Source organism: Rhinolophus ferrumequinum, chromosome 10 (assembly GCF_004115265.2).
Source record: "Rhinolophus ferrumequinum isolate MPI-CBG mRhiFer1 chromosome 10, mRhiFer1_v1.p, whole genome shotgun sequence".
Classification (NCBI taxonomy): domain Eukaryota; kingdom Metazoa; phylum Chordata; class Mammalia; order Chiroptera; family Rhinolophidae; genus Rhinolophus; species Rhinolophus ferrumequinum.
In genome coordinates this window covers 22,215,558-22,237,233 of record NC_046293.1, presented here as the reverse complement: position 1 = coordinate 22,237,233, position 21,676 = coordinate 22,215,558, and the positions used below count along the sequence as shown (strand labels likewise).

General features: G+C 36.3%; 1 pseudogene; it reads right to left on the bottom strand.

Moving 5' to 3' along the window:
• The window catches only part of LOC117028741 (uncharacterized), a 99,085-nt pseudogene that overhangs the window by 70,650 nt on the left and 6,759 nt on the right, over positions 1–21,676 (bottom strand).

Sequence of the window (21,676 nt, the reverse complement as noted above, 5' to 3'; positions counted from 1 at the left end):
GTGCAACGGATTCATCCTGTACAGAAAAAAAATAAATGTTTTAAAAGCTGTCCAAAAACAAAAGAACAATTAGAGATATTTTGAAGGAAAAAAAAAGCAAAACTCATGGAACTTCTTAAATTTTATACAGATGACCCTTGAACAACGCAGAGGCTAGGGGCACCAACCACTGGCACAGTTGAAAATCCAAGTGTAAATTTTGACTCCCCCAAAACTTACCAACTAATAGCCTACTATTGAAGGAAGCTAGACAAAAGAAAATGTTATTAAGAAAATCATAAAGGAAGAGAAGATACATTTACAGTATTTTTTGAAAAGAATTGACATATAAGTGGACGCACCCAGTTCAAACCCACATTGTTCAAGGGTCAACTGTATATAAATTAGGAGGCCCATTAAGTCTAGGATGCCATAACAAATAGGCTCCACCTAAAATAAATAAGATGAGGAAATTATAATAATAAAACAATAAAAGAAGTATGGCTACAGGTAAGAATCGGCATTGGAACCATGACTATTTATTGAGCACGTACTGTGTGTCAGCACTATGCTAAGTACATTACATGCATTTTATCAATTCTCTCAACAAAGTTTCCCATTAATCATCATCATTTTACAAATGAGGAAATCAAGTAAGTCTGAAAATTTGCTGTTCTAAGAAGTTCCCAGGGAGGTTGACGCGTTGGTTTAAGGACCACACTTTGAGAACCACTGCTACAAAGCATCTCAACCCCTTTATTACAGCAATCACTCGTCCTTAAAAAGTAAAAATTATATTTCTGAAATCATCTTTTTAAGGCAAATGTATTGGGCCTTATGAACCATTAGGAACCAATGACAATACCTATGTCTCAGAAGGATATGAGGATCATACAAGAAAATGGAGGTAATAATAAAACAACAATAAATACCTACATAGGTCTACTATGTTTAGATACTTTTCCAAGTGCTTTAGTGTTAACTTATTCAATATTCAGAACAACCCTGGAAGGAGGTACAATTAGTAGTACCACGTTAGAGATAACAAAACTGAGGCAAAAAGAGGTTTATAAAATGTGCTAAAGTTACACAACTAGTAAGCGCAATGGCCAGGATTTGGACCCAGGAAACCTAGGAGCAAAGGCTTACTAAGTCACTTCTCTATCTCAGAGGGTAGTTGTAGGGATAGCTACAATTACTATTTATTCTTATTGTCAATAGCATTATCATCGTTAGGATAGTAAAGTGGCAGTTACGGATAAAGTGGCAGAAAGGATAATATAACTGGGAGTCATAAAACCAGGGTTGGGGTCATAGATCTATCAGAAACTGTATGACTTTGGGCAAGTTATTCAGTCCTTTGGAATCTTAGTTTTCTCAGTGAAACAGAAATCCTATTAGCTATCTCACAGGGACATCAGGATGACTGAAGGTCGAGAAAGCTCCCTATGATCTGTAAACTAATGATTTTATCATTTAAACTATCAGTTCTTTTGCTACATATAATCTTGCTTATATATATTCAATACAATAGAAGTCAAATGAGAAATCTTAAAGTCTTGAATATTAAATTTCACTCTGGTGAGATTCTTCATCCTTTTTTAATTGCATGGCTGTGCCAGTCACTCACATTTCCCTATCAAGTTTACTGAAATTATTATCAGCAAATATTTCAGACCCCTAGCCTTTTTAAAATAACATTCTTGGGTGTAGTACTTGCAAATGTTTTCAGCATCTGAGAACAGTACCAATTTCTTGGAAATAAAGTAGTAAACTTCATTTTAACTGTGAAAAATTTAGAGGCTAAGTTTCCCACAAAAATCAGGTGGATAGAGTAACATTCTGAGAGAGGAGATTGGTCCCTTAGAAGCGACGGAAGAAGGTAACAGAAATGGCTTCTCCGTTAGGCACATGACAAAAATGTTTCAATTTTAGTTTCTTTTAGAGCAGAAAAAGAATGAATGTGACAATAATGAATATACAATAATGAGCCCAGCTGTGTTATATTTGTCTTTGTAAAAATGCGGTTGTAAGATCTAATTTTTCATAATTTTTATGGAGGAAGGGACCCATGAAGCAAAAAGTGCCTAGGGCCCATGAAAGCCATAATTTGGCCCAGCAACTGAGGGAACACAGATGCAGTGATACTGCTTCCACAGCCCATTTCTGCCCATCACAGAGGAAAGACAACATTTTCAATAAATGATGCTGAAGCAATTGGACATCCATAGACAAAAAAAAAAAATGAACCTCAACCTACGTCTTATACCTTATACGAAAGTTAACCCAAAATGGGTCATGGACTTACATGTAAAATATAAATCTATAAAGCTTTTAAAAAAAAAATTGGAGAAACCTTTCAAGATCTAGGGCTCAGCAAAGAGTTCTTACACTTGATACCAAAAGCACTTCATAAAATATTTTTTAAAACAAATTGGACTTCATCAAAATTTAAAACCTTTTCTCTGCAAAATACCCTATTAAAAGCATGAAGTCCTGGGAGAAAACATTTACAAAGCACATTTATAACAAAGGACTAGGATCTAGAATATATAAAGAATTGTCAAAACTCAAAAATAAAAAAGCAAATAATCCAATTACAATATAAGCAAAGATATTTTACTGAAGAGGATATATAGATGGCTAATATTCAACATCATTAGCCATTAGAGATATGCAAACTGAAACCACAATGAAATATCACTACACACCTATAAGAATGGCTAAAATAAAAAATAGTGATATGCACATATTAGCGAGAATGTGGAAAAATGGGATCACTCATATATTGCTAAATATGAAAAGTACAGCCTGTCTGGAAAACTTTTTGGCAGTTAGATATAAAAGTAAACATGCAATTACCATACAGCCCACTGTACTTCTGGGCATTTATCAAAGAGAAATCATAATATATTTACACAGGGGCTGGTCCAGTGGCTCAGGCAGTTGGAGCTCCGTGCTCCTAACGCTGAAGGCTGCCGGTTTGATTCCAACATGGGCCAGTGGGCTCTCAACCATAAGGTTGCAGGTTCAACTCCCGCAAGGGATGGTGGGCTGCACTCTCTGCAACTAACAACTGCAACTGGACCTGGAGCTGAGCTGCGCCCTCCACAGCTCAGATTGAAAGGACAACAACTTGACTTGGAAAAAAAAGGCCTGGAAGTACACACTGTTCCCCAATAAAGTCCTCTTCCCCTTCCCCAATAAAATCTTCTTAAAAAACCCCAAAAACATATTTACACAGAAACTTGCATATGAATGTTTTAGCAGCTTTCATAATAGCCAAAAACTGAAAGGGAGGGAGGGAGGGGTGGAAGAAGGGAAGAAGGAAGGGAACAATCCAGATGTCTTTCAAGGAGGGAATAGTTAAACTGGGATATATCCATACCATGGAATACTACTGAGCAATAAAAAGGAACAAACTACTGATACATGCAACCTGGATGAATCTCTACAGAATTAAGCTAACTGAAAAAAAGGCAATCATCAAAAGTTAGACATTGTATGATCCCATTTATTTAACATTCTTGAAATGACAAAAATACAGAATTAAGATGACATTAGTGGTTGCCAGGGTTAAAGAGGGGGATGGGGGCAAAAGAGGAGTGGTCTTAACTGCAAAAGGACAACATAACTGATCCTTGCAGTGATGGAAATATTTTGAATCTTGACTGCATCAATCTCTGTTCCCTGGTTGTGATATTGCACTATAGTCTGGCAAGATGCTACCATGTGGGGAGAATGGTGAAGGGTACATGGGTTCTCTCTGTATTATTTCTTACAACTGCATGTGCATCTACAATTATCTTAAAACTAAGTTTAATTTAAAAAATTATATATGTAGCTAGCATCATTTATGTTGGACTGCTGACCTTACAAAAAGAATTTGTAAGATCCCCTGAAGCAAAGACTCCATATCACATGGATATGAAGCATAGTAGATGCTTTATGGAACTGAAAACACTATAAATTTTTGTAGTTTAAACCCAACAGTCACGACTAACTTACTAAAATGATGGGAGGAGATAATCATCAATGACATATCTGATCAGGTGTTAATATCCACAATTTATAAGGAACTCAATACCAAAAAAACCTAACAATCCAATTTAAAAATGGGCAGAGGACCTGAATAGACATTTCTCCAAAAAAGATGTAAAGATGGCCAACTGACATGAATAAATGCTCAACATCATGTTACTAATCATCAGAAAATGCAAATTAAAACCACAGTGAGATATCTCCTCACACCTGTCAGAATGGCCATCATCAATAAATCAACAAACAAGTGTTGGCGAGGCTGTGGGGAAAATGGAACCCTCATGCACTGTTGGTGGAATTGCAAATTGGTGCAGCCACTATAGAAAACAATATGGAGTCCCTCAAAAAATTAAAACTAGAACTACCTTATGATCCAGCAATTCCACTTCTGGGTATTTATCTAAAGAAATCCAAAACACTAATTCAGAAAGATATATGCACCCCTATATTCATTGCAGCATTATTTATAATAGCCAAGATATGGGAGCAACCTAAGTACCCATCAATAGATGACTAGATAAAGAAGAGGTGGTACATATATATAATGGAATATTGCTTGGCCATAAAAAAGAATAAACTCTTACCATTTGTGACAACATAGATGGACCTGGAAGGTATTACACTAAGTGAAATAAGTCAAACAGAAAGACAAATACCATACGATCTCACTTATATATGGAATCTAAAGAACAAAATAAATAAACAAAACAGAAACAGACTCATAGATACAGAGAACAAACTGATGGTTGCCAGATGGGAAGGGGGAAGAGATAATGGGTGAAAAAGGTGAAAGGATTAAGAAATACAAACTGGTAGTTATGAAATAGTGAAGGGAATGTAAAGTACAGCATAGAGAATATAGTCAATAATATAATAGTCATGTATACTGTCAGGAGGGTACTAGACCAATCACAGGAGATCACTTCATAAATTTTATATATGTCTAACCATTATGTTGTATACCTGAAACTAATATAATATTTAGTATCAATTGTAATTGAAAAAAATGAAATTTAAAAATAAATAAATGATTAGTACAAACCAAATATCATGAATATATGATCGTAACATTTTGTCAATAGCTCTCTTACTTGCTGCTTTTATTCTTTTTTTTTAACCGGGATGATTATTTATAAATCTATATATATATATAACTAGTAATTTCTACTTACATGTTTTTTCCATAGATTCGCTTGATGCAACATGGTGGTGTTCTTTTTTTACTTTCACCAGATGATTTTCCTTACGATACTCTTCTCCTGAACAGCTGCTGATTTTGTCAACTATGGTCATGGAATTGCAATTGTTTTGTAAGGCACTGTGTTCCTTCAACATTGAATTTTTGGTTGCACACTTATAAGCTCCTTCAATAAGATCATGCCAACTGCAGTTCACAAGATTTACAATTCCCACAGGGAAAGTAATGTTATACTCTGCATATTTCTGCAATGTCTCCAACAGTTCATAGAGTATTTCAGCAGCAATGAGTTTGTATTCTTCAAATAGACTCTTTTGCAGATATATTTTGGAGAATTTAAGTTTAGTGAAAAACTTGGAAACAATAGGAATTTGTGAGATGCCAAATAAATGGAACTCATATTTCTCCTCAGATGCAGCTACTGTAGGTAGTCTTGCTTCCTCCTCTAGCTCTTTAGATTTGGTACTCTTTGTATGACTGTAAAAAGTATTTGAGAGCCTTAAAGATATTTAATGCTCTTTAACCTAGTAATTTACTTCTAGAAATTCATCTTAAAATATAATTACAAAGATGTATAACGTCTATGTATAAAATTGCTAACTGCAATATTGTTTTTTGATATTAGTAAAAATTGAAAAGAATCTAATGGCTCATAGGAATACAGATCAGTAAATAATGCCATACCCATATAATGTGTAGTCTTAAAAAATTGTTTGGAAAATTGCTCTTAATAATTCGGGATAATACGTTACAATAGCATATAAAAAGTATATACAATTGTATATGTGGCATGATCTCAAATTTTTAGTGTACATATCATATATCTAGTAGTGAAAAGACTAAGCAAATGCCCACCCAAAAATAAATTGATTGTGGGATTATGGAAGTCATTTTTTATTTTCTCCTTTTATACTTTATACTTTTCTAACTTTTCTATAATAAACATTTATTGTGTTTATACACAGACGATAAAAACCAATATGTGTGTGTTGTTTATTCATTGGTTCAATTATAAGACAAGACAGAGATATTCTTCCAGAAAGCCTTCTCTGAATTTCTTACTTAGTCTACAAACACATTTTATGTTCCCTTAGCCTATCCAACACACCCTTATCAGATGTTGCTGTGAGTATCTGAGAGAAGACAGAAATCCAAAGAAAATCCCATGTTCGCCCCCACCCCACCCTTGTGTGGGGTGAGAGGCTGGAGGGGGAATTTACCAATTCTAGAAGTGGTACCTGAGAGGCGTAGAGATGATCAGCACTTTTGATAGCTTTGTGGGGGCTAAGGGTTCACAATTCGGAATCCAGGGTTTTCTAAAGCAAGGTTACTGGTTGAGACCCAAAAGGCTGCATGCAGGAGTAAGAGTTATCCAGAAGTAGACCTAGACCAGCACATTGGAACACAGCTTCAAATTATCTCATTTCTTTAAACTGAATTAAGTTGATCCCAAAGGGTTGCTATTCCCAAGTCTCTGATAGAAACAATGTACGTAAATCTCTTCCAGTGGAAGATAATGTCATCTTAGACCTCAAATTATTTTTAAAAACTATTTTTCAAATACAATGTCTAACACAATTTTTAAAAAAATCAGATTCACAAAGCATCAAGAGAACATCAATAAGAACCACCAGAAACAGCAATTGACAGAAATAGAACCTTAAGGAGATAGTTTCAAATTATTCTGCTCATTATGTCCGAAAATTGAGAATTTTTGCAAAGAAGTGAACTACACACATACACAGACACACACACACACACACACACACACACACACATACACACACACTAGAGCACATATAAAAAAGAATCAGATAGACATAAAACTGAAAAATATAATAACCAATTAAAAACTCAAGGGTGGATGGGGTTAACAGTGTATATCAGGCACAGCTGAAGAGAAAATACGCATAGACACTTACACACATACATATGTATAGATTGTACATTTTATATAATCACTGATTTTTAGAAGACAGATCTTATTTCAATAATCTTTGTTAACTATTATGACACTGTAAATGTATTTATCATTTTATAGTTACAAAGTACCTTCACATACACTACTTTATCCAACCCTCACAATAACTCTCACAATAACTCTATTAAATACGTATTACATTATCTACATAGTATTTTATGTATGTAAGTGCAAAACCATCAGTCATTTATTAAATAACTGTAGTTCGTCTAAAAATTTTAATAATAGGTGGTTGACATTGGACTAAATGTTTCAACAACCCTTTGAGGTAAATCTTTATTTCCCTTGTCACTGAAGAGGAATGTTATATTTATTTATAGGGTAAGAATCTCACTTTCAAAAAAACTAATTTTAAAAAAACAGTATCTTAGTGAGAGGAACTGATCTGGGCCTCTTCAGTTTCCTTGGCATTTGTCTGGAGCGTTGTTAAATATGAAAATTGGACTAAAGTTTCCAAATGAGTTCAGAAAAATACCAGGCTAAACAATACTTTTTTGTGACAGTGGACAAATTTCTGCAAATCCTGTAAACTGAGTAACTCTAGGTCAGAGTTCAGCAACCAGTAGCCGTAGGGAAGGATCTAGAGCCTTATTTTGTTTGGATTGTCTAGTAAAGTATACACAGCATTTAAAAATGTTTGGATTAATTGCCAATATATGAGGACCAGAAGTATTCGGTACAAATCTATATTCCAGGTTTCCCTTAAAAAATGGAAAGAACTGTCCACGCTGGGGCGGCATTCCTGTGCAGTAGAAATGGACTGCAGGTGAGTTGCAGCTGTCCACTAGCATTTAAGTTGGTTTCTCCTCTCATTGTATTCATTAAGGCTGTGAGTAGGGCAATCATATAAAGATGTCTAAAGAAATAGAGAGCCATACTACATCTATACTAATATTTACACTAATATCTACACTAATACCCTGTTTCCCCGAAAGTAAGACCTAGCCAGACAATCAGCTCTAATGCGTCTTTTGGAGCAAAAATTAATATGCATTAGAGCTAATTGTCTGGCTAGGTCTTATTTTCGGGGAAACAGGGTACGGAAGCTCTATAAAAGGGAACAAATGTCCAACTCGATGGCCACTGCTATCCCGAGGGAGAGTTTTGGCACTGTCTTGGGCCAAAGTTGTTCACCTTTGCTATGACCCTCTGAATTCTTAATGTTTTAACTCTACTACCAAAGTGACTACAATTAAGATTTGGCCCATCATGTGCTTAACATCCCAGAAGAAAGAATGTGCTGCTGATGGAGTGTCATTTAAGTATTTTACTTCCTAAGAGAATTTTTCAAAACAATTAGAAATTAATGAATGACATGGCACCCCCAGGTCATCCTCAGTCCACGGACATTTTGGTTGACCTGAGTTCACATCCCAGGTGATTACTTTTGTCTTTGACCACAGCCATCTCTGGGCCCTTATATGCCCCGGGCTTGAATCTGGAAAGTAGAGACAAAAGGGTGGTGAGGCTTTAGCAGCCTCTCCCTTATAAGGTATTACTACGGAGCAACCTCCTTTTATAAATTTCTTCAGTGCTTTCCTCCAGAAACTTTTAGGAAGTGATGTAGAGGTGAACATGCCCTGCCAACTACTACCCCATTTATCTGCCCCCTTTTAGCAAAACTCTTTTTCAATTGTGATAAAATACACAAAGTATAAAATTCACCATTTTAACCATTTTAAGATATACAGTTCTATAGAATTAAGTATATCCACCTTGCTGTGCAACAATTACCACCATCCATTTTCAGAACTTTTCATCCCAACTGAAACTCTGTAACCACTCAACACTAACTCCCAATTCTCCCTTTGAGGAGTTCAGAGCACGCCATCCCCTAATGTCCTGCTTTGGCACATTATTTTGAGTTAAAGGCACTTGAGAAACAGCAGATGCAAAAAGGGCATTCTGACCTTCCTTCTTCTTCCTGAAAGCAGGAGATAAAACTCCCACATGAAACATGTCCTTCCTGTGACAGGGAAAATAAACATTCTTATCACTAGAGAGAGGGAGTTGAGGCAGAGAGAAATCTGTACAAACTACACTTTATTAAACTAACTCTTATCTTTGTAGTCACTTCTCCATGATTAGCTGCCCTAGCCCAAACCCTTTGTCTCATCACATTTTCACAGTTTATTAATCTTTATTACTCTTTGTCAAACCTAGTATATAAGCACTGGGCTATAACTGCTTCTTTGGGTCTTCACTGTGTGGGTCTACCTACGTGTAAAAATTACTGGATAAAATCTTCAAGTCTTCCCCTATTGATCTGTCTTATGTCGGTCCCAGCCAGAGACCTTAAGAGGGCAGAGGAGAAATTTTACTTCCCCTTTACCCTTTGCCCCATGGTCCCTGGCAACCACCACTCTACTTTCTGTCTCTATGAAACTGACTACTATATGAACTTCATGTAAGAGGAATCACACAGTATTTCTTCATTTGTGACTGTCTTATTTCACTTAGCATAATGTCTTCAAGGTCCCTCATTGTTATAGTATGTTTCAGAATTTCCTTCCTTTTTAAGGCTGAATAACATCCCGTTGTTGTGTGTACATGTTCTTTATCTACTCATCTGTCAATGGACACTTGGGTTGCTTCTACCTTTTGGCAATTGTGAATAATGCTGCTGTGAACATGGGTGTACAATACCTGTTCAAGTCCCTGTTTCACTTCTTTTGGGTATATACACGGAAGTGGAATTGCTAGATCATATGAAATTTCTATGTTTAAATTTTTGAGAAATTGCCATACCATTTCCACAGCTACTGCACTATTTTACAGTCCCATCAGCAATGAACAAGGGTTTCAATTTCTCTACATCAGGGGTGTTCAAACTTTTTTCAAGGTTTTTTACCAAGGGCCATATGCAGTAAAATACACAAACAGCCGGGCCACTCACTCGAGGTAAAGTACATATTACCTCATCTGGTTTATTTAAGTAAACGAAATATATTTTTGGAATTTGCTGCAGGCCAATTAAAAATGGATTGCAGGCCGCGTTGGCCCGCGGGCCGCAGTTTGGACATCCCTGCTCTACATCCTTGCTAACAATTGCTATCTTATGTTTTTTTGTTTTTATTTTTTATAATAGCCATCCTAATGGTTGTGAAGTGGTATACAGCAAGTCTTTGAAAATTGTTTGTACGTGTTCCCGTTCTTTATTCAACCCACTCTATTTGTCCCCACCATTCCACAGATAAACTTCTTTTAAAGTCACCCAAATCCTTTATAATGCTACATCCAATGGTCACTATTCAGTCCTCAACTCAAACAAGCCCCATCCCACGCAGCATTTGACATAATGGAACACTCTTGAAACATTTTCTTCATTTGGTTTTCTAGATAACACTTTTTCTTGGATTTCCTCCCTCACTAGATATCCTTCTCCAACTCTTTGCTGGTTTCTCTTCAACTCTGAGTCAATTTTTCCCTCACACCTCTTTTCTCCTCTCTACCTATACTCACTAGGTGATCTTACCCAATTGATTGGCTTTAAAACCATTTAGACCCTGACTACTCATAAATATATACATCCAGCTCTGAACTCTCACCTGACCTCCAGAATTGTATATCCAACTTCCTATACAACATATCGAATAGGCATCTCAAATTCAACTTATCTAACATGTCTAAAACTGAACTCCTGATTTTTCGCGCCAAACCTGCTCTTCCCTTAGTTTTTATTTATTTAAATAAACAGCGACTCCATTCTTCCAACGCTCAGGACAAAGGCTCTGAAGTTATCTTTGACTCCTCTCTCTCACATAAATTCCAAATTAAATCCAGTCATCTCTATCTTAAACTATATCCAGAATCCAACCCCTTTGTCCCTTTTTCACAACTATCATACTTGGCTGATCTACCATCATCTCTCACCTAGATCATTACTATAGATAGCCTCTTATCTGGTCTTTCTTCTGCCTTTTTCCCCACTCCTTAAATTGAATCTCAGCACAGAAGCTAGGTCATTTTAATCATGTCTAGTAACCCTTCTCTGCTCAGATTCTCCAAATGCTTCCCATCTCACTCATTGTAAAAGCCTGTATAACCGTGGCCTCCAAGGTCTTTCATGATCTGACCCTCTCCCTTTCCTCTTATTATGGTCTTATCCCCTACTTCTATAATCTCCCAATTCATTCTGCTTCAGCCACACTGGCCCTTTTGTTATCCTCAAACAGACCAAGGATGCCTCCCACTTTTACATACCATGTTCCCTCACACTCTCCAAGTCTCTGCTCATATATCACTGTAGGAATATATAAAATAGCATCACTCTCATCCTCTTAAATCTGTTTTGTTTTCTCAAAAGCACATATTACTATTTGATATTCTATATATTTACTTGTTTGGCTTTCATATGTTTTCTTTTGCTTCAGTGAAAGCTTCTTGAATCAGAGCCTTTATTTTGTTTGCTGCTGTTTCTCTAGCACCTAGCTACTCAGCAAATATTAAAGAAAGATAGTTAGGTCCAGGTAGCTGACTTTACTGGGTTTAAGCCTTGCTCAGATGTGATTCTTTTTCAAGACAGAAACCATGAGTTGAATACAGAATATTTACATCCTAAGCACATATTTTACTAAGTAGCTTCAGAGGAATCTCCAAGCCTCTCGACAGTTGATACAATAAAATCTAAGAGGATAATCAAGCCAACATTGCCTGGGCACTGTGTTACCTGGAATACAAAGAGAAGAAGACACAGCCCTTCCTTTTTTAGGAGCTTAAAATCTGTAATCTGGCCACCATCTTCATTCATTCATTCATTCATTCAACAAATATCTATCACATAAGAAACCAAAACTGATTTCACTGCACTCTCGGAGGCATGAACAAAAGAACTTTAAATGAGCCGTCCTCTGAAATGTTCTCCTCCAAACCAGTTGCTCAAAGGTTTCTAAGACAGCTGCCCTAGTTATTACAATTTCAAAGAGTTTTTTCTCACCAAGTCTATGTAGTGAAAGACATCAACACCCAATGGAGTTTTACATGAATAAAGTTTTTGTAAAATGGTACACAGCACTAAAGAGCCACTTGCATTTTTCTTCTAAATGGTGGTTCCATTAGCATAGTTTGAAAAATAACATTGGTTTCCCAACTAAGGGTTTAATGTGAAATAAAAGGGAACTTTTTTTAGATCAAAAGGTATTGAATTGGCATAAGATTTCTAAATGTAGATCTTGAATCTTTGATCTTTGGGCACTGATTATATTTTCACATTGATATTTAAAAGGTAAAAGACCCAGTTTTGAAAACTTTAAATATATCATTATAATAACTCATAAATTTCAATATCCCTTTATAATAAGCTTTCAAAGTTGCTCTCATAAACATCATTTCACCAGACTCTAAAACTTACCATAGGAGACAGATATTGTTATCTCCATTTCATGGTATTTTCTTTGTAACATCCTTAAATTTTCTTTAACATCCCATAACTGTTAGATTTATCTATTGCTCAAATAAAATGATAAAGACTGTACTTATAATAAAATAGTAACACCTATCATTTATTAATTGCCTCAGTTTTATCATATATAACATGGGGTTAATAATTGTACCTCCTCAGAGGGTTGTTAAAAAGGTTAACAAATTTAATGTGCATTTAAAACAATAATATTGATATGTCTGGTTTATTTTCCAGACAGAAGCTCAAATAATGGACTGTCCAGTTCAAAACCGGACTTAACAATCTCAACAAGAGAGAACTAACAATGAAGTCCTTGGCACCTGGCTCAGTCTTAAAGTAGCCCCACTTCTCTAGGCATAGCACATGTGAAGAAGTGACTCATTCATTCAATAAATATTCATTAGACACAGTTGTAGGTGCTGGGGAGACATGGTGAAGAGAACAGACCTCTGTCCTCACAGATCTTACATTCTAGTTGGGGAAAGACAGGAAGAAAAGAATGAAGGGAGAAAGGAGAGAGTGAAGGAAAAACGAAAAACAGAAAACAAGCAGATGGTGATAACTGCAATGATGAATTGCCCTCTTTGGATTTGGGAGATCATCGATGGCCATTTCTGAAGAGGCAACATTTCAGTTAGACTCAAATGATAAGGAAGAGCCAACCATAAAATAATATGGTGGGAAAACATTCAAAGCAGAGTGCACAGCAAATGCAAAGAACCTAAAGCAGGAATGAATTTGGTTGTTAAAGGAATAGATAGGCCATAATGGCTGGGGAGCACTGAGTGACATGGAGGGATATGCAAGGAGGTCAAAGGGCAGGCAGGATAGAAAATCACAGAAGGGCTTGCAGGTGGATTTTATTCTTGGTGTAATAGCAGCAACAGGATTGCTGGTGGATTAAATGGGGTGTTTCCAAGCAAAGTGGACAGAAGCAATGCTTAAGACATACCCTGAGGAATGCATCAAATGAGAAATCTGGGAAACCAATAAACCTCTGAAGTTCTATAATAAACAGACCTACTTATCACTCACATGACAATCTGAATTCATTGATTGCCAAGAACTTTGGATACAAGATGACCAAGTCATGCTGAACTGCTTTTCAAGCAGAGAGTTGGAAATGAAGAGACAATGGACTTCTGAGAATAGCAGCAACTTGCAGTGGTCTTGAGAAAAATTATAATAGGCTAAAAAAAAAATACAGATTAGTGTATACCAGGGTTTCTCAACCTGGCACTGTTGACATTTTGGACCAGATAATTCTCTGTTGTGGTGGGGCTGTCCTGTGTATAGTACGATGTTTAGCAGCATCCCTGGTCTCTACGTATACACTAGATGACAATAGCACTCGACACCCTAGTTGTGACAATCAAAAGTGTCTCCAGAAATTGCTCAATGTCCTAGGTGGGGCAAAATCACCCCAGCTCAAGAAATCACTGGTATAACTGATAACTTTTAACTTCATGCAGCCTAGTGATATATGTTCTAAGACAGGTTGGGTATTTTAATTTCCACTTTACAAGTTAAGAAATTGTAGTAACTAGAGGGTAAAAATGTTGTGGAATGACTAGTTCCATTATTTCATTCATGTCTGCGGGCTTGACACAATTCTGTGGCTGTTAATCACAAATCTCTATTAAGCACATCCTATGTGCCAAGCACTGTTTTTGGGACTGGAGATAGAGAAGTGATCAAGTAGATAAAAAATCCTGCCCTATAGACCTGATATTCTCATGAGGAGAGAGAGGCCAAACAAATAAAAAAGATACCATTTACAATGTTAGAAAGCGATAAGTACAACAGAAAAGTTAGGAAGGGGGATAGAAATTGCCAAGGTGGGAACAGGATAGAAATTTGAAATAAAGTCTCACCACAAAGGTGACAGATGTGTAAATAAAAACTTAAGGAAACAGGGAGTAAGCAATGCAGAAACCAAAAGAAATATCTAGTGCAAACTCCCTAAGGCAAGAGTGGGGCTGGGTTTGTTGTGAAATAGCAAAAAAACAGAATGGACAATTTAATTGATTATGCTTAAATTACCACTGATCTGGCTAAAATAAAGTTCTCTGATTGATTTCATGGTCAGCCTTGAAGGGATAATTCCCTGATGTAGTTTCTTGGGGGGAAGGGGGGAAGGCGGGGGAATAGGGAAGAATTGGTTCTAAGCACCTTATAAGCCTTTGAAAATGTTTTACCTATGCGTAGTTCCTAAGGTGTGTCTCAAATGAGGAAATGGTCTTCGCATTCTCTCTTTTCCCATTTTTTCCTTTTTGGTTTCACCTAAAATGAAAGAAACCTTTCTGATTAAAAAGTAGAGAAAAATACTGGTTAAAGTGAATATTTTTTTTAAAAAAGTAAACTACAATTCATAAGACTGAAATATTATTACCTGCTCAAAGAAATTAGATAGGTCCAATGCCCAAAGGTTTAGCTTCAGTAAAGTCTTCCATTCTTCCATGAGCTCTAAGAAGGAAAAGTTGGAAATCTGAAGACAAGTTATCATGTCTGTAGGTGTTATTTCAAAGTACTCAATGATTTTAAAGTTTAGATATTTTATTTTCAATGAATTATGAAAAAAAATTGAGGGGGGCAGGTACTCAACCATTTCATCTTCACGTCAGGCTATCGACTTAACATAGATACAATTAGAAAGATTTCATGCTATTGGAAATAAAGCAGTGTCATGTCCAGGTTTCTCAACCTTAGCGCTTTGACATTTTGGGCCAGATAATTCTTTGTAAAGAGCTGTCTTGTGCATTGTAGGATGTTTAGCAGCGTCTCTGGCCTCTACCTACCAAATGCCAGTAGCATGCCTTCTTACCTAGTTATGACAACAAAAGTGTCTCGTGACATTCCAAATGTCTCCTGGGGATCAAAATTGTCCCCAGCTGAGAATGACTGTGCTGACACACTAGGCAAACAAACAAACAAAAAGGCTTGATAGGGAAGGAACGGCTGCCTGTGAGGATGAGTGATACTGCTACTGGAAGGGACATTAGAGCAATGCCACTCCACATGTGGTCACTGGGTCAGCAGCATCAGTATCATCCGAGACCTTGTTAGAAACGCAAATACTCACCCAGACCTAACGGACCATAATGTGTTAGAATCTCCAGAATGGCCTCCAGGAACCTGTGGTTGAACAAGTCCTCCAGGTGATACTGATGAATGTTAAGTTTGGGAACCACTGACAAAGGGACAGATTTTACCAAGCAGGTTGTGAAAATCACACAGTCGTGACTGAAGGGGAAGTCTGGGGCTGGCTAACTAAAGCTGATGGGCCTCATGGGTTTGCAATGAAGAATATGAGCACACAGTAGATGGCTGGGCAGCAGCAACAGTACCAAAAGATGAGTGGGGTACGCAGAGGGCTGAGCATCATTAGTTAATAGCTAATGATATCAATAATTATATTAATTTAATTTGTTAATATAATTTATTATTAATAAATGAAATTTCCCAAGGCTTAGACTTGACTAGCCCCTCCTTATAGAGAAGTGAATCTATTTAAAATGAGAGTTGAAGGACATCAAAAACTCCATTTTATATAAACATTTCTATCTCATTGTCCTGCCACTGTTGCTAAAGATTCCATTTTGAGTTATGGGGGTTCAGAACGAGTCACTCCAAGATGTGCCTCTGTGGTATATAGATTGTTTTGAGCTAAAGACTTTAGCCTAGGCTCAAGAGAAACTTCTGCCCTTCCCTTAACTATCCTGAAGAACTTGAATTAGGGGCTTTCCCCATAACAAGAAATAAGAGAGAACCCCTTTTGACCTATCTATAGGGCAGGACAAACTTCTATTTACTAAGCATCTTCTTTTCATCCTGCAATGACCCTTTTAAGTCCCAAAGGCACCTTACCTCATCCCTATGCCCATATTCCCTTTCTATCTCTGAACCTCTCGTTCATGTGGGGTGTCTCTTTCACGTATGCAGGGGTCCCTTACATATGTATGTATTAAATTTGGTTATTTTCTCTTGCTAATCTGTCTCAGGTTTATTTGATTATTAGACCAGCCAGAAGAACCTTGAGGGTAGAGGAAAGTGTGTTCCTCCCCCACAGAGTAAATCTAATAACTCCTAAATCACTGGTTAAAATGTAAACACAGGATTAAGACTGTAATGTGATACGAGTATATACATTTGTGAAAATCCTCATGTTCTGCAAAACTGTACACTAAAAATAATAGAGCTCATGGGAAAAATAGGGTGAGAGCACACCACTTAAAATTTATGCTATTTACTTTGGAACCATAGTACAAAAGAAAAACAATAACTGGTACCTCAGGAGTAACTTAAACAGTCTAGACAGGCACTTATGGCCAGGGCTGCTTCAGAAGATACTTTTTAAAACAACAGAGTAGAAATGCAAACTTAGGTACTAAAATAATGTGGATATCCTCATCACCAGTGGGGCTGACTTTTAGGTGGGCACAGTAGAAGTGGAACATGCCAGAATCTGAGAACTGTAAGTCTGGCGGTATGTCTTTCTGGGACGGGCTCCCTGGGTACTAGTGTTCATTTTTTATTTTTATTTTTTATTTTTTTTAAGAGTTGAAAGAGTTCTTGCCTATGCAACTGAACTGAAGATTTTTTCTTCTGTCCTAATAAATGCTATAATTCTATTACCTCTACTGTGGCTCCCCTTTCACTAGAAATGTCAAGTATGAAAAACAGAGGATGGCAACTGCATGGTATAATGACATCATTCCCATATTTAATAATCATTAGCTAGTTTGCATTATTGAAACACAAATTGTGATAAAACAGACTGTATACGTTTCCTTGGGAGGAGAGAAGAAATAGCTAAAACAAATAAATGCATACTATTTCAAATGAGGTCATTATCACCTTGAAACACAAAGAGCAGACACTGACAAAATCAGGAAGGTAGTATGGCAAGAAGAAGGAAGTAAAGGGATGATCCTGAGAACATCAAAGAACTTCCAACTGTTCTAGTCTAGATCCACAGCAAAAGGAAAGTTTGAACTCTTATTCTCATAAAAGACACCTGCAAGCAATAAGAGTACACTAGATTCTTCCAAAAATAGAAGAGGAAAATATTCCCAACTCAGTCTGTGAGGCCAGCATTATTACCCTGATACAAAAAACCAACGGCATCACAAAAAAGAAAACTACAGCCAATATCCCTTATGAGAATCAACTCAAATATCCTTAATAAAATACTAGCAAACCAAATCCAGCATCATATAAAAAGGATATATACTATATCCAAGCGGGATTTATCCCAGAAGGCAAAAATCTATCAATGTAACAATCGTATCAACAGAATAAAGGACAAGAAACCATAGGATCATCCTTATAGATACACAAAAAGTATATGGCTAAATCCAACACCCTATTATGATAAAAAAATTCAACAAACTATGGCTAAAAGTGAACTTCCTCAATCCCACAAAGGGCATCTGCAAAAAACCCACAGCAAACATATTTAATGGTGAAAGACTGAAAGCTTTCCCCCTAAAATCAGGAACAATAAAAGGACAAGGTGTCCACTCTCACAACTTCCATTTAATATTGTACTGGAAGTTCTTGCCATGGCAATTAGGAAAAAAAAGAAGAAGAAGAAAGCATTCTATTCGGATAGGAAGAAGTAAAACTATTCGTACATGAAATGATCTTGCATATAGAAAACCCTAAGGAATTCATGAAGAATTGATTAGAGATAATACACAAAGTCAGCAAGGTTGCAAGATTTAAAATCAATATAGAAAAATCAGTTGTATTTCCATAAACAATAAACAATCTAAAAGTAAAATTTAGGAAACTCCACTGACAATAGTATCAAAAAGAATAAACTACTTAAGAATAAACTAAAGAAGTATAAGACTTGTAACACTGAAAATTACAAAACACTATTGAAAGAAATTAAAGAAGACTTAAATACATGGAAAGGTATCTTGTATTTATGATTGGAAGACTTAATATTGTTAAGATGGCAATACTACAGACTCATTGCAATCTCTGTCAAAATCCCAATGGTTCTTTTTGCAGCATAACAAGCTAAAATTTCTAAAATTCATATGGAAATTCAAGGACCCAGAATAACCAAAACAATCTTGGAAAAAACAAAAAACAAATTACAATTTCAAAAGTTATAGTAATCAAACGTGGTACTGAAATGAGGATATATATGTATATTAATAGATCAAAGGAATAGAATTGAGTCTAGAAATAAACCCTCATATTTATGGTCAATTAATTTTTGACAAGGATTCCAAGACAATGCAATGAAAGAAAGAATAGTCTTTTCAATATGTGGTAATGGAGCAAATGATTATCCATGTGGAAAAGAATGAGTTGAACTCTTACTTCACACCATATACAAAACATTAAATGCAAATGGATCATAGAAATGGAAAAATATTTGCAAATCATATATGTAATAAGGGTCTAATATTCAGAATATATGAAGAACTCTTAAACTCAACAGTAAAAAGACAACTCAATTTAAAATGGGCAAAGGATTTGGATAGACATTTCTCCAAAGAACATATGCAAATGGACAGTAACACATGAAAAGATGCTCTACATCATTAGTCATTAGATAAACGCCAATCAAAACTATGAGATACTACTTCACACCAAGATGGCTATAGTAAAAAAAGAACAGACAATAAGTGTTGACAAGGATATGAAGAAACTTCATGCTTGTAGGAATGTAAAATGGTTCAGTTGCTATTGAAAACAGTCTGGTGGTAAAAGACTAATTTGAAAAGCTATATGCACCCTATGTTCATTGCAGAATTATTTCCAATAGCCAAGATACAGAAGCAACCTAAGTGTCCATTGATAGACAACTGGATAAAGAAGATGTGGTACATATATACAAGGGAATATTACTCAGCTATAAAAATGAATGAAATCTTACCATTTGCAAAAACATGAATGGGCCTAGAGGGTATTATGCTAAGTAAAATAAGTCAGTCAGAGAAAGATAAATACCATATGATCTCACTTATATGTGGAATCTGAAAAACAAAAGAACAAACAAAACAGAAACAAACTTGGATACAGAGAACAAACCGATGGCTGCCAGATAGGAGAGGTTTTGGGGGAAAAGGGGAAGGAATTAAGAAGTACAAATTGATAGTTACAAAACAGTCATGAGGATGTAAAGTATGCAAAGCACAGGGAATACAGTCAATAATATTGTGATAACTATGTATGGTGTCAGGTGGATACTAGACTTAGAGGGATAACTTCATAAGTTACATAAATGTCTAACCACTATGCTATACCTGAAACTAATATAATATTGACTGTCAACTGTAATTGAAAAAAAATTTTTTTAATTAAGAAAAAAGTCTGGCAGTTAATCAAAAGGTTAAACATAAAGTTGCCATGTGACTTAGCAATTGTATTCATAGGTAATGCCCAAGAGAAATGAAAACATATCCACAACAACACTTGTACAGGAAAGTTCATAGCATTATTCATAAATCAAAAAGTAGAAACAATTCATATATCTATCAACTGATGAATGGAAAGTGTCCTGTAATTAGCTAGTGGGGGTGGTTATACACTTATAATTACTAAACTCCCCTGAATTGTACACTTTAAAATAGTGAGTTTTATAGCATGTAAATTATTTTTTTCTAGGCGTACATAAGAGCCTCAACTAGTTCCAGCTTTTACCCATACCAATCTAGAGATGTCAGCTTCCAGAGATCAGGTCCTTGAAAATATCTGAGTGCCTTAAAATGTACCTATCTTCTGTCCCACCAGCTGCTGCCATTTTCAGACCCAAAGAATATTAGAGATCTATTGGTTCTGACCCCAAAATAACTCTACACCTGTGTTCCATTCAGAACCTCAAGAGCAGTTGATTCCATTCATGTCTTTTATCTCTGTCATCCTCACTCACTGGAAATGCAAACTTGCAATTTCTAGATTAAGACAGCTGACTGAGCACCAGGTCCTCTAACCTTCTGGAATTTGTATCAGAAATCTCTGTTTGAACAACACAGCGATGTGATATGTTACATGTTTGGAGGAACAGTGACTAGCCTAGGGTTTCCCGATTCAGTGGCTGAGTAACATCAACAAGGGCACAGCATCTTTCCGCCCTTCTGTGTTCTTCAGATTTCATCCCCAGTATGGAATCATTCTCAGACTCCAAAAGAAGAAACAGGACTATATTTTCTTTTGTCTGATTTTTTTAAGATTTAGTAAACCTTTTCCAGAAGTTCTCAATAGTTTTCCTTCATGTCTCATTGATCAAAATTGCACCACATGTCTATGCCTAATGAAACCACTGGGACGAGGGATTGTGTGTTAGGTTAGCCCACTCAGGATGTACCTTTGAGTTAAGGATAGATCCACCTGGTTAGGCACCTGGGTAGGCAGGAAGGGCGATATCAGCAAGGGAAAAACCAAAAATGAATTCTGGGTAGGCATCCAGCAGTGTCTATTACAGGGATCAAACTTCTAGAGTTTGCTTTTCATCCATTCACATTAAAGCTAAACTCCCCAGTTCACAAAGTCCTGCCCACAAACAGAGAGATCCCAACCAGTTTTTCTATGGCATCATTTTAAAATATAAACTGGCAAGCAAAGCGCATCAGACATTTAAGGAACACCTGCAACATGGAAGTGAAAGATCATGATAAGGACTTCCATTTTCAATCATAATATAGTAACTGGTATTGGACACAGACCTTCCACGAATGCAATTATCAAATAGGAAAAATAATTAAAATAACTATTTTTAGACCTTGGTCAACAGAAAATATAGAACTGTGATCTCTAATAGAAGAAAAACAAATGAATAAGCCTCATGATCATCACAGCTTTTTGCATGGAGGCACTTTCCAGACCACAGCACAAGGAAGGGCCAAACAAAGCATGGTGGTGTCCCTGAGGAGATGAAGATCAAATCTCAGCGAGAAGGAAGCTGCATAGAGAAGACAGCACAGGGGAAGACTCCACAACACTAGGCAAATTACCATTAGGAGAGAACAACTACTCGGGAGCTAGAGGCTGAACAATGACCAGAGATGTTGGTGTTCAAGCCAGCCATATGGAGAAATCTCATGAACTACCCCAG